The sequence below is a fragment of the Schistocerca nitens genome, chromosome 2, assembly GCF_023898315.1.
Source record: "Schistocerca nitens isolate TAMUIC-IGC-003100 chromosome 2, iqSchNite1.1, whole genome shotgun sequence".
NCBI classification, from domain to species: Eukaryota; Metazoa; Arthropoda; class Insecta; order Orthoptera; family Acrididae; genus Schistocerca; species Schistocerca nitens.
Genome location: NC_064615.1, coordinates 975,425,670 through 975,436,103, shown reverse-complemented (window position 1 = coordinate 975,436,103; position 10,434 = coordinate 975,425,670). Strand labels below are relative to the sequence as shown.

Genomic DNA, 10,434 nt, shown 5'->3' with positions numbered 1-10,434 from the left:
GTGGAAGATCAGCGTCAGTGGGGAGTTAACGTCTGGTGTGGGATGCTTGGTACTACAATTATCGGCCCTTATTTCACCAATGGCAGTCTAATCGTCACATCGTATGCCTACTTCCTAAGATGAATTCTTCCTCCTCTTCTGGATGAAGAGCCGCTAAGAACCAGAATGTTTATGTGGTATCAATACGATGGATATCCAGCACATAATGCCTTGCGTGTACGTCGTGTTCCGAACCGAAGGTATCCTGCCAGATGGATTGGTCCAAGAGGAAAAGTTACTTGGCCCGCCAGGTCTCCTGATTTAAATCCTCTGGACTTTTTTTGCTTTGGGAATGCATTAAAGACGTTGTCTATCGTGATATTCCAACAACTCCAGAGGACATGCACGAAAGTATCGTCCTTGCTTGTAATTTTCTTCAGCAGGCAACACTGGAAGTAGTAGATAATTCGTTCATTCAACGAGTGCACTAGTGTATCGGTGACCAGGCTCACCACATTGTGCACCTTTGAATGTTCTACTCCTGGCTAGTGGTACAGGAGAGTCAAAGTCAATTTTGGGTTATGTTTCTACTTGGTTTTCATTTGGTTTTTGACAACTCCAGCAAGTGGACGAGTTTGTGATCCCGGGCTCAAAGTCCATGGTGTGTTATGTAATTAATAACGTTGTGTTTCAGTGAATGGTACACTGTGATCCATTTTTGAATAGGTCTGTAGGAGAGGAAATGAATTACTGAATAAAAAATGCAGGGTGCCATTTAAAAAAGTCATATATATATATATATATATATATATATATATATATATATATATATATATATATATATATATATATAATGAATTTGGCCAGCTATGGACCGCATACAACTTAAGACATATGGTGTTTCTTTTTCTTCCGTTCTTCCCAGTACTTCTTCATTTTCTCGCCAACTGCTCGTCTCTGCTCATCTGTCCACACTCTCTTGGGTCGAGGTTTTGGCGCATCTGCGTCATAGTTTGCGTTTTCTATAAGTAGCCTAAAGTTATTCCTGTCACGTATTATTTCTTCTGTAACACCTATTTTGTTGGCGTCTTTCTTTACTGCTTCTATCCATCCTACAGTGTTTTTCAGCTTACTAACGTAATTAAAAATTTTCTTTGTAATCCGTGTTTCTTCCATTCTTTTTAAATGTCCATGAAATTTTAGCCGTCTCTTCCTCATTGTATCTGTGATCTTTTCTGTATTTTTGTATAGGTCTTCATTTCTCCTTCTAAGCCACCTGTTTTCCTTGTTTTTCTCAGGACCTAGAATTTTTCTTAATATTTTTCTCTCTCTTTTTTCTAGTTCTCTTAATTCGCCTTTCTTATTCAATGTTAGGCACTCTGATCCATATGTTGCTTGTGTCCTAATAACTGAATTATAATGTTTAATCTTTGTTTGTATGGATATTGATTTCTTATTGTAGTAGTTTTGTGTTAATTTATATGCAAATTCCAACTTTTTTATTCTTTCTTTATTTGTTGTGTTATCCAGTCCATTGGCTTGGATCCACTCCCCCAGGTATTTGAATCTATCAACTCTTTTAATTTTTCCATACTTTGTTTTCATAAACTTTTCTGTATTGTTTGTGTTCTATATATATATATATATATATATATATATATATATATATATATATATATAAAACGAAGGCAATCATGCTGATTGATGTCCCCCTGACGGCTAAAGAACATTTGTTTGAAATATTTTGTAATTTGCATTTGGAGAAACAGTTATTTAGGGTAGTCAAGATAAATGGGATACCCTGTATATACAGGACGATTCACGAAGCTATGCAAATATTTTAAGAATTTATCCTACAAGTAAACCTAAAGAAAAAAATTCAGGTAAACATAGGTTCGCAGATGTTTAGTTACGAAGTTACGGCTAATAAAAGATTTTGCCTGAAATTTAGCAACTTCGCTAATATGAAGCCATCGCAAAACCGTACGAGGTCAAAGCAAAGCACGATTTCCATTTATTTTGTTGCTATTGATCTGGCGAATCTAATAAAACATGTCCCAGACGTGTATCTGCAGCAGTTTTCCGGAACATCCAGAGAAGCTAAGAAGTAATTTCGTAAAATATTTAATTTGTTAATTACTTGGCCCAATTTGTTTTTTAAATTCCAGACAATTGTACAAAGTTTTCAGCAGTGGTTGTAGAGAGTTTAATTTTGGAGAAATGCTGATAATAACATTAGCTGAAACTGTGTGAATGTGTCAGGTAATCTGCTTTTATTAATACCATAGCACACGTGAATTCGTGTTAAACCGGAAAAAACAAAGCTCAATGTTAAGGAAGTTGTACAGTGTACATACAATTTCACAATACATTCACAAACAATGTTCAAAAATGTATCCACCGAGTTCAATGCATTTAGCTGCACATGTGGAAAACAGCGTATCGGCGTATTCCTCTGTCGTAAATTTGAAAGGAATCACTATTTCATACATAATCTACAAACTACAACTGTTACTATGTAGTTTCACTTAAATACACTTGTTATTATGTTCTTTCACTGAACAATACAGAAAACTAAATAGTTTCAAGGTTAGGAAACGACTGAAACAACTTACTTTTGCCAACAATGACACAAACGTTTCTACGTTCTTAATGTAAACATAACAGATTTACTTGTAGATTAATCTTTTCTTCTCTGGATGTTCTGGAAAACTACTGCAGATACAAGTCTGGGACATGTTTTATTAGAGTCACCAGACCAATAACAACAAAATAAATGGAAATCATCCTTTACTGTAACCTTGTACGGTTTTGCAAAGGCTTCATATTAGTGAAGTTGCTGAATTTTTACTAGGCGTAACTCTGTAACTAAACATTTAAGAACCTATGTTTATCTGAACTTTTTTTTTAGTTTTACTTACAGAATAACATATTATAAGATTTGGATATCTTCGTGGATCAGGGTGTAAATTCTAAATTGACAAACCAGAATAACTCTTAAAACATGCTTTACACGAAAAAATGTGTAAAATCCAAAGTTGATTATTTTCGAGGGGGACATCTGCTGGTGCTAAAATTAGACCGCCATCCCAGCCCCTTGGGGCTGGGGTGGGAGGCAATTTTAAAATTTCAGATGGGAACCCCATTTTTTTTTATTGTAGAATCAGATTCTACATGAAAAACTGCGTACCTTTCTTTTCTTAAAGATTTTTTTTTATTCTTGGTAGTTGGCGCTGTAATTCAAGAAAATCCATGTTCTAATTTTTGGGTGGAAAATTGTTACGGATAAATAAAAAGTGCGTATTTACTTCGTAAATTTTGATTCGCTAAAACTAAAATTCTCCCTCTCTCACCATTTGGGTCAACGCTTGTAAAACTCCAATTCCTCTCTCTCACGCCCCACCATACGGGGAAAGAGGGAGAGTTTTAGTTTTAGCGAATCAAAATTTACGAAGTAAATAAGTATTTTTCATCTATCCGTAACCATTTTTCACCCAAAAATGAGAACACGGACTTTTTTTGAATTACATCGCCAACTACCAAGAATCAAAACAAATGTTTAAGACAAAATGTACGTAGTTTACGTAGAATCTGATTCTGCAATAAAAATAGGGTTTCCCTTTTGAAATTTTAAAGTTGGCGGGCTAATTTTAGAACTAGCAGATATCCCCCCCGATAATAATCAACATTGGATTCTACAAAAAAAATGGTTCAGATCGCTCTAAGCAGTATGGGACTTAACATCTGAGGTCATCAGTCCCCTAGACTTAGAACTACTTAAACCTAACTAACCTAAGGACATCACACACATCCATGCCCGAGGCAGGATTCGAACCTGCGACCGTAGCATCAGCATTGGATTCTATACATTTTTTTTGTGTGAAGCTTATTTTTCGAGTTATTCTGGTTTATCAACTTGAAATTTACACCCTTTATATTGACTGCCGTGTCATCCTCACCCAATAGGCGTCATTGGATGTCAATACGCAGGTGAATGTAGTAGCACATCGCTCTCCCGCCCGTTGTCAGTTTTTGTGACTGGGGCCGCTACTTCTCAGTCAAGTAGCTCCTGAATGAGCCTCACAAAGACTGACTGCATCCCGACTGCCAATAGCGCTCAGCAGACTCCGGACGGTCAATCATCGAAGTGCTATCCAAGTCCGAGAGCGCTTAACTTCCGTTATCTGACGGGAACCGGTGTTAGCACTGCAGAAAGGCCGTTGTTGTGAGCTATAAGCAGTCGGTCATACTATGAAACAGACGTCTTCTACTGCAAGGACTTTGCTTTCCATATTTTGGGAAGAGGTAGTGCAGACGAAACCAAGAAAAAACACGTCCAGTAAATATGGGGTCTGAAACACGGATGTGAAGAGCTATGAGCCCTTGTTCATATTCCCTAGTGTTAAAAATATCTCTTCTACTGAAGAAGTGTTCATCGCTCTTAAAGTATGCATTTTAGAGACCATTTCTACTAGACATTCTCTTTTGTTTGTGGTCGAAGGAACCTGTCTCTAAAAGTTGTCAGTGTCTTTTTTTTTTTTTGTTTGACACACTGAAAGATCATTTCAACAAAATTTTTGCATATTCGCTGTTCTCGAGTGTTCTACAAGTTCATAAAGCACGAAATTGAAAGCACAAATGACAGAAATGTCTCCAAAACTATATTTGTACGTTCGTCTTCAGAAAGTTCTCCAGACACTATTTGATATGTTCGTCTTCAACATTAGTTTCTTGTGGCGAAACGTATGTGACAAAGGTCAAATAATATAGAGGAATTTCACCATGGACTCACGGTGAGGTCGGATTCTAATTCCCAACGAACCGTCTAAATACAGGTATTCGTGATTTCCTAAAATTGTTTACATAAATGCTGCGATGGTTCTTTCGAAAAGACACAGACGATTTTCTTCCCTATCCTTCATCAACGCATGCCTGTGCTCCGTATCTGATGACCTCGTTGTCGACGGTGCGTTAAACCATTACTTTCCTACCTTTTCATCATTGATTAACAGTGAATCAGGTTTCCGCAAAATTCACGTGCGACTGTTACACCAAGTCGGAGTTACGAGGGTAACTCCAAAAGAAATGCACACTATTTTTGTAAAAATACAATTTTTATTCTGCATGTGTGGAAGTTTGACAGTGTATAGATACGTCCTTCCTTCTTTTATGATTCTTGAACCAAGAATCATAAAAGAAGGTTGTATACCTGGAAGAATCCTGGAGATACTAATAGGTATCAGATAGATTATATAATGGTAAGACAGAGATTTAGGAACCAGGTTTTAAATTGTAAGACATTTCCAGGGGCAGATGTGGATTCTGACCACAATCTATTGGTTATGAACTGCAGATTGAAACTGAAGAAACTGCAAAAAGGTGGGAATTTAAGGAGATGGGACCTGGATAAACTGAAAGAACCAGAGGTTGTAGAGAGTTTCAGGGAGAGCATAAGGGAACAATTGACAGGAATGGGGGAAAGAAATACAGTAGAAGAAGAATGGGTAGCTCTGAGGGATGAAGTAGTGAAGGCAGCAGAGGATCAAGTAGGTAAAAAGACGAGGGCTAATAGAAATCCTTGGGTAACAGAAGAAATATTGAATTTAATTGATGAAAGGAGAAAATATAAAAATGCAGTAAATGAAGCAGGCCAAAGGGAATACAAACGTCTCAAAAATGAGATCGACAGAAAGTGCAAAATGGCTAAGCAGGGATGGCTAGAGGACAAATGTAAGGATGTAGAGGCTTGTCTCACTAGGGGTAAGATAGATACTGCCTACAGGAAAATTAAAGAGACCTTTGGAGAGAAGAGAACCACTTGTATGAATATCAAGAGCTAAGATGGCAACCCAGTTCTAAGCAAAGAAGGGAAGGCAGAAAGGTGGAAGGAGTATATAGAGGGTTTATACAAGGGCGATGTACTTGAGGACAGTATTATGGAAATGGAAGAGGATGTAGATGAAGATGAAATGGGAGATAAGATACTGCGTGAAGAGTTTGACAGAGCACTGAAAGACCTGAGTCGAAACAAGGCCCCGGGAGCAGACAACATTCCATTAGAACTACTGATGGCCTTGGGAGAGCCAGTCATAACAAAACTCTACCATCTGGTGAGCAAGATGTATGAGACAGGTGAAATACCCTCAGACTTCAAGAAGAATATAATAATTCCAATACCAAAGAAAGCAGGTGTTGACAGATGTGAAAATTACCGAACTATCAGTTTAATAAGTCACAGCTGCAAAATACTAACGCGAATTCTTTACAGACGAATGGAAAAACTGGTAGAAGCGGACCTCGGAGAAGATCAGTTTGGATTCCGTAGAAATGTTGGAACACGTGAGGCAATACTAACCTTACGACTTATCTTAGAAGCTAGATTAAGAAAAGGCAAACCTACGTTTCTAGCATTTGTAGACTTGGAGAAAGCTTTTGACAATGTTGACTGGAATACTCTCTTTCAAATTCTGAAGGTGGCAGGGGTAAAATACAGGGAGCGAAAGGCTATTTACAATTTGTACAGAAACCAGATGGCAGTTATAAGAGTCGAGGGGCATGAAAGGGAAGCAGTGGTTGGGAATGGAGTGAGACAGGGTTGTAGCCTATCCCCGATGTTATTCAATCTGTATATTGAGCCACCAATAAAGGAAACAAAAGAAAAGTTCAGAGCAGGAATTAAAATCCATGGAGAAGAAATAAAAACTTTGAGGTTCGCCGATGACATTGTAATTCTGTCAGAGACAGCAAAGGATCTGGAAGAGCAGTTGAACGGAATGGACAGTGTCTTGAAAGGAGGATATAAGATGAACATCAACAAAAGCAAAATGAGGATAATGGAATTAAGTCGGGTGATGCTGAGGGAATTAGATTAGGAAATGAGACACTTAAAGTAGTAAAGGAGTTATGCTATTTGGGGAGTAAAATAACTGATGATGGTCGAAGTAGAGAGGATATAAAATGTAGACTGGCAATGGCAAGGAAATCGTTTCTGAAGAAGAGAAATTTGTTAAAATCGAGTATAGATTTAAGTGTCAGGATGTCGTTTCTGAAAGTATTTGTATGGACTGTAGCCATGTATGGAAGTGAAACATGGACGATAACCAGTTTGGACAAGAAGAGAATAGAAGCTTTCGAAATGTGGTGTTACAGAAGAATGCTCAAGATAAGGTGGGTAGATCACATAACTAATGAGGAGGTATTGAATAGGATTGGGGAGAAGAGAAGTTTGTGGCATAACTTGACTAGAAGAAGGGATCGGTTGGTAGGACATGTTTTGAGGCATCAAGGGATCACAAATTTAGCATTGGAGGGCAGCGTGGAGGGTAAAAATCGTAGAGGGAGACCAAGAGATGAATACACTAAGCAGATTCAGAAGGATGTAGGTTGCAGTAGGTACTGGGAGATGAAGAAGCTTGCACAGGATAGAGTAGCATGGAGAGCTGCATCAAACCAGTCTCAGGACTGAAGACCACAACAACAACAACAGATACGTCCTTCCCGCTTGTTTTCAGACTTAGTGCAACCTGTTCCCGTGAGTGGCACCGTCACAGCATGTCTTCAAGATGGCTGCTACACTTGACGCTCGTCAGAAGCAACGTGCTGTCATAGAATTCCTGAGTCGAGACAGTTGGTAACATCTACAAGAGGTTGAAAAAGGTGTATGGAGATGCTGCTGTCGATCGCAGTACAGTTAGTCGGTGGGCAAGCAGGTTACGTGATGAAAGCGGGCACGGCAATATTGAGGATTGTCCTCGCAGCGGCAGGCCTCGTACTACACACACTCCAGACAATGTGCAGAGAGTTAACGAATTGGTGACTGCTGACAGACGCATCACAGCGAACGAATTGTCACGCTACGTTCGGATAGGGGAAGGAACTGTTTGCAGAGTACTGAAAGTGTTGGCGTTAAAAAAGGTTTGTGCCAGGTGGGTTCCCAGGATGTTGATAGTAGCTCACAAAAAAGAAACAAGAAGAACGGTATGCAGCGAACTTTTGGAACAGTACGAGAATGGTGGAGATGAATTTCTTGGAAGAATTGTGACAGGTGATGAAACATGGCTCCATCATTATTCACCAGAGACGAAGAGTCAATCAATGGAGTGGCATCATGCAAATTCACCCAAGAAAAAAAAATTCAAAACCACACCTTCTGCTGGAAAAGTTATGGCTACGGTGTTTTTCGATTCCGAAGGACTCTTGCTTTTGGACATCATACCAAGTGAAACCACCATAAATTCTGATGCATATGTGACGACAGTGAAGAAACTTCTAGATCGACTGAGTCGTGTTCGACCACATCGGCAAAAGCAGGATGTTTTGCTGTTGCACAACAATGCACAGCCACATGTCAGTCCAAAAACCATGGAAACGATCACAAAACTCGGATGGGCAACCCTGAAACACCCGCCTTACAGTCGTGACCTGGCTCCTTGTGACTATCATCTCTTTGGGAAACTGAAAGACTCTCTTCGTGGAACAAGGTTTGAAGATGATGATTCCCTTGTGGACGCTGCCAAACAATGGCTCCAACAGGTTGGTCCAGAATTTTACTGTGCGGGTACACAGGCGTTGGTTCCAAGATAGGGTAACGCAGTTGAGAGTGATGGAAATTATGTGGAGAAATGAAAATATTGTTCCTCAAGAATGTATCTACACACTGTAAAACTTTCAAACATGTAGAATAAAAGATGAATTAAAAAAAAGTGTGAATTTCTTTTGGAGTGACTCACGTAAATGTGTCGGTTGAAACTTGCAGACCCTGAATAGCGAGCTTTCGCTCTGAAATACATACAGGTAAATAAAAACCAGAGAAACAGGCAGTTCATAAAATATATACTTTTAAGTGTCTTGTGTATGACAAATGAAATCGTTATCGATTCAAACGCTCATATTGCTTCAATAGATCCATACAGATTCCTCAGCAACGCCGGTAAAAAGTATCCGTTTGCCGTGACCAGGATTCGAACCTGGGTTCTTGCGGCCACAACGCAATGTCCTAACCACTAGACTATCACGGCGGACGAGTGAACGCGTCCACAGCGGCAGACTTGGCTTTCACTTGCTTGTGGCCACAGGCCAACTTATCGCGCCTCGCACAGCGGTGACGCTGCAGTCGCGTCGGGCTGTCCCCTTGACGTCATTGGGTTTGCAACTTTGCGGTTAGTTCGTATCTCCCTAATCGACAAAGCTTGGGTTCTGGCTGTCTTGGAGAATTGCATGTGTTGGTAAATATCTATACCGCACAGGGGTGAAGAGATGTTTCGCTACGACAAATACAACTGTTTGATACAGTCACTATAAGAAAAATTATGGAAGCATACATAATATACTTACTTGTTCAAGTTATAGGTAAGCAGATATTCTACAATTATTATAAAATATAACAATACATATACGTCGTTTGGGTGGGAGTTCATGAAGCATCTCCGTGATACTTGCATGCTGATCGAAGCAACCGGTAACAAATCTAGCAACATGTCTCTGATGAATTTCTCCGACGTTTTCCTTTAAGCCGCCTGGAGGTGACCCCAAACATTCGAGCAGTACCGAATAACGCCTCGCACTGGTGTTCCATACACGGTCTCCTTTGTAGATGAGCCACATTTTCCTAGCATTCTTTGTATAGACCGAAACTGACCATTCACCTTCCCTGCTACCGACCTTACGTGCTCGTTCCATTTCATACCGATTTGCAACCAGGCGCCTAGACATTTAATTGCAAGAACACCACAAACAGCTGTTGTATCCTGAACCAGGCTGAGTGCGGACGGTGGTTGCTGTGGCTCCCTGGGCGGCTCTGTGTTGTGCTACCTTGCTGGCAGATCCTTTCCACGTGGCATAGAATGTTTTCTGTCGCCCAAATTTTATTCATTGACTGTTCGCTGGCATTACGGTTTTAGCTACGAAGCTTCTATAGCCTCTGCCATATTATATACCACGTTTTAATTTCTGTTCGCTGGTGGTATTGCTATAATTCACACAACCTATAGTGGCTTATTAAAATTGGTTCAAGATACAGCTCTTTGCGTAGTTCTTGCTATAAAATGTACAACCAAAGCTACGAATGCCCCGACACAGTCTAGATATTCAATCGATGTGACTGTGTCAGGGAGCACACCACTAATACTATATTCTAACAGTACAGGGCCCTTTTTCTACTCATCTACATGAACTGGAATTTTTATACATTCAGAACAAGCTGCCATATGTCATACGAAATAGAAATTCTGTCTAAGTCAACCTGAAGACTCATGCAAAACGACACTTTTCTGTACTCTACACACGTCATCAACAAACAGCTGCAGTTACCTGCTCACCCTATCCGTGAAATCTTTTATGTGTGCAGGGTGAACATTAATAAAACCGAGAAACCGCAAGGATTGATTCCTAACTGGAAATGGAAGAAGAAAGTTCCTACGAACATGTGTCCGGAAATGCGTCGTTGCCACGGTAGAT

The 10,434-nt window shown here is 39.7% G+C and overlaps 1 non-coding gene across 1 annotated transcript; it reads right to left on the bottom strand.

Annotated features, from left to right (window-relative positions):
• Window positions 1–8,924: 8,924 nt before the first annotated feature.
• On the bottom strand, window positions 8,925–8,996 carry Trnah-gug (transfer RNA histidin (anticodon GUG)). Its single transcript has one exon. It is a non-coding gene; the product is annotated as a tRNA-His (tRNA).
• Window positions 8,997–10,434: the final 1,438 nt, after the last annotated feature.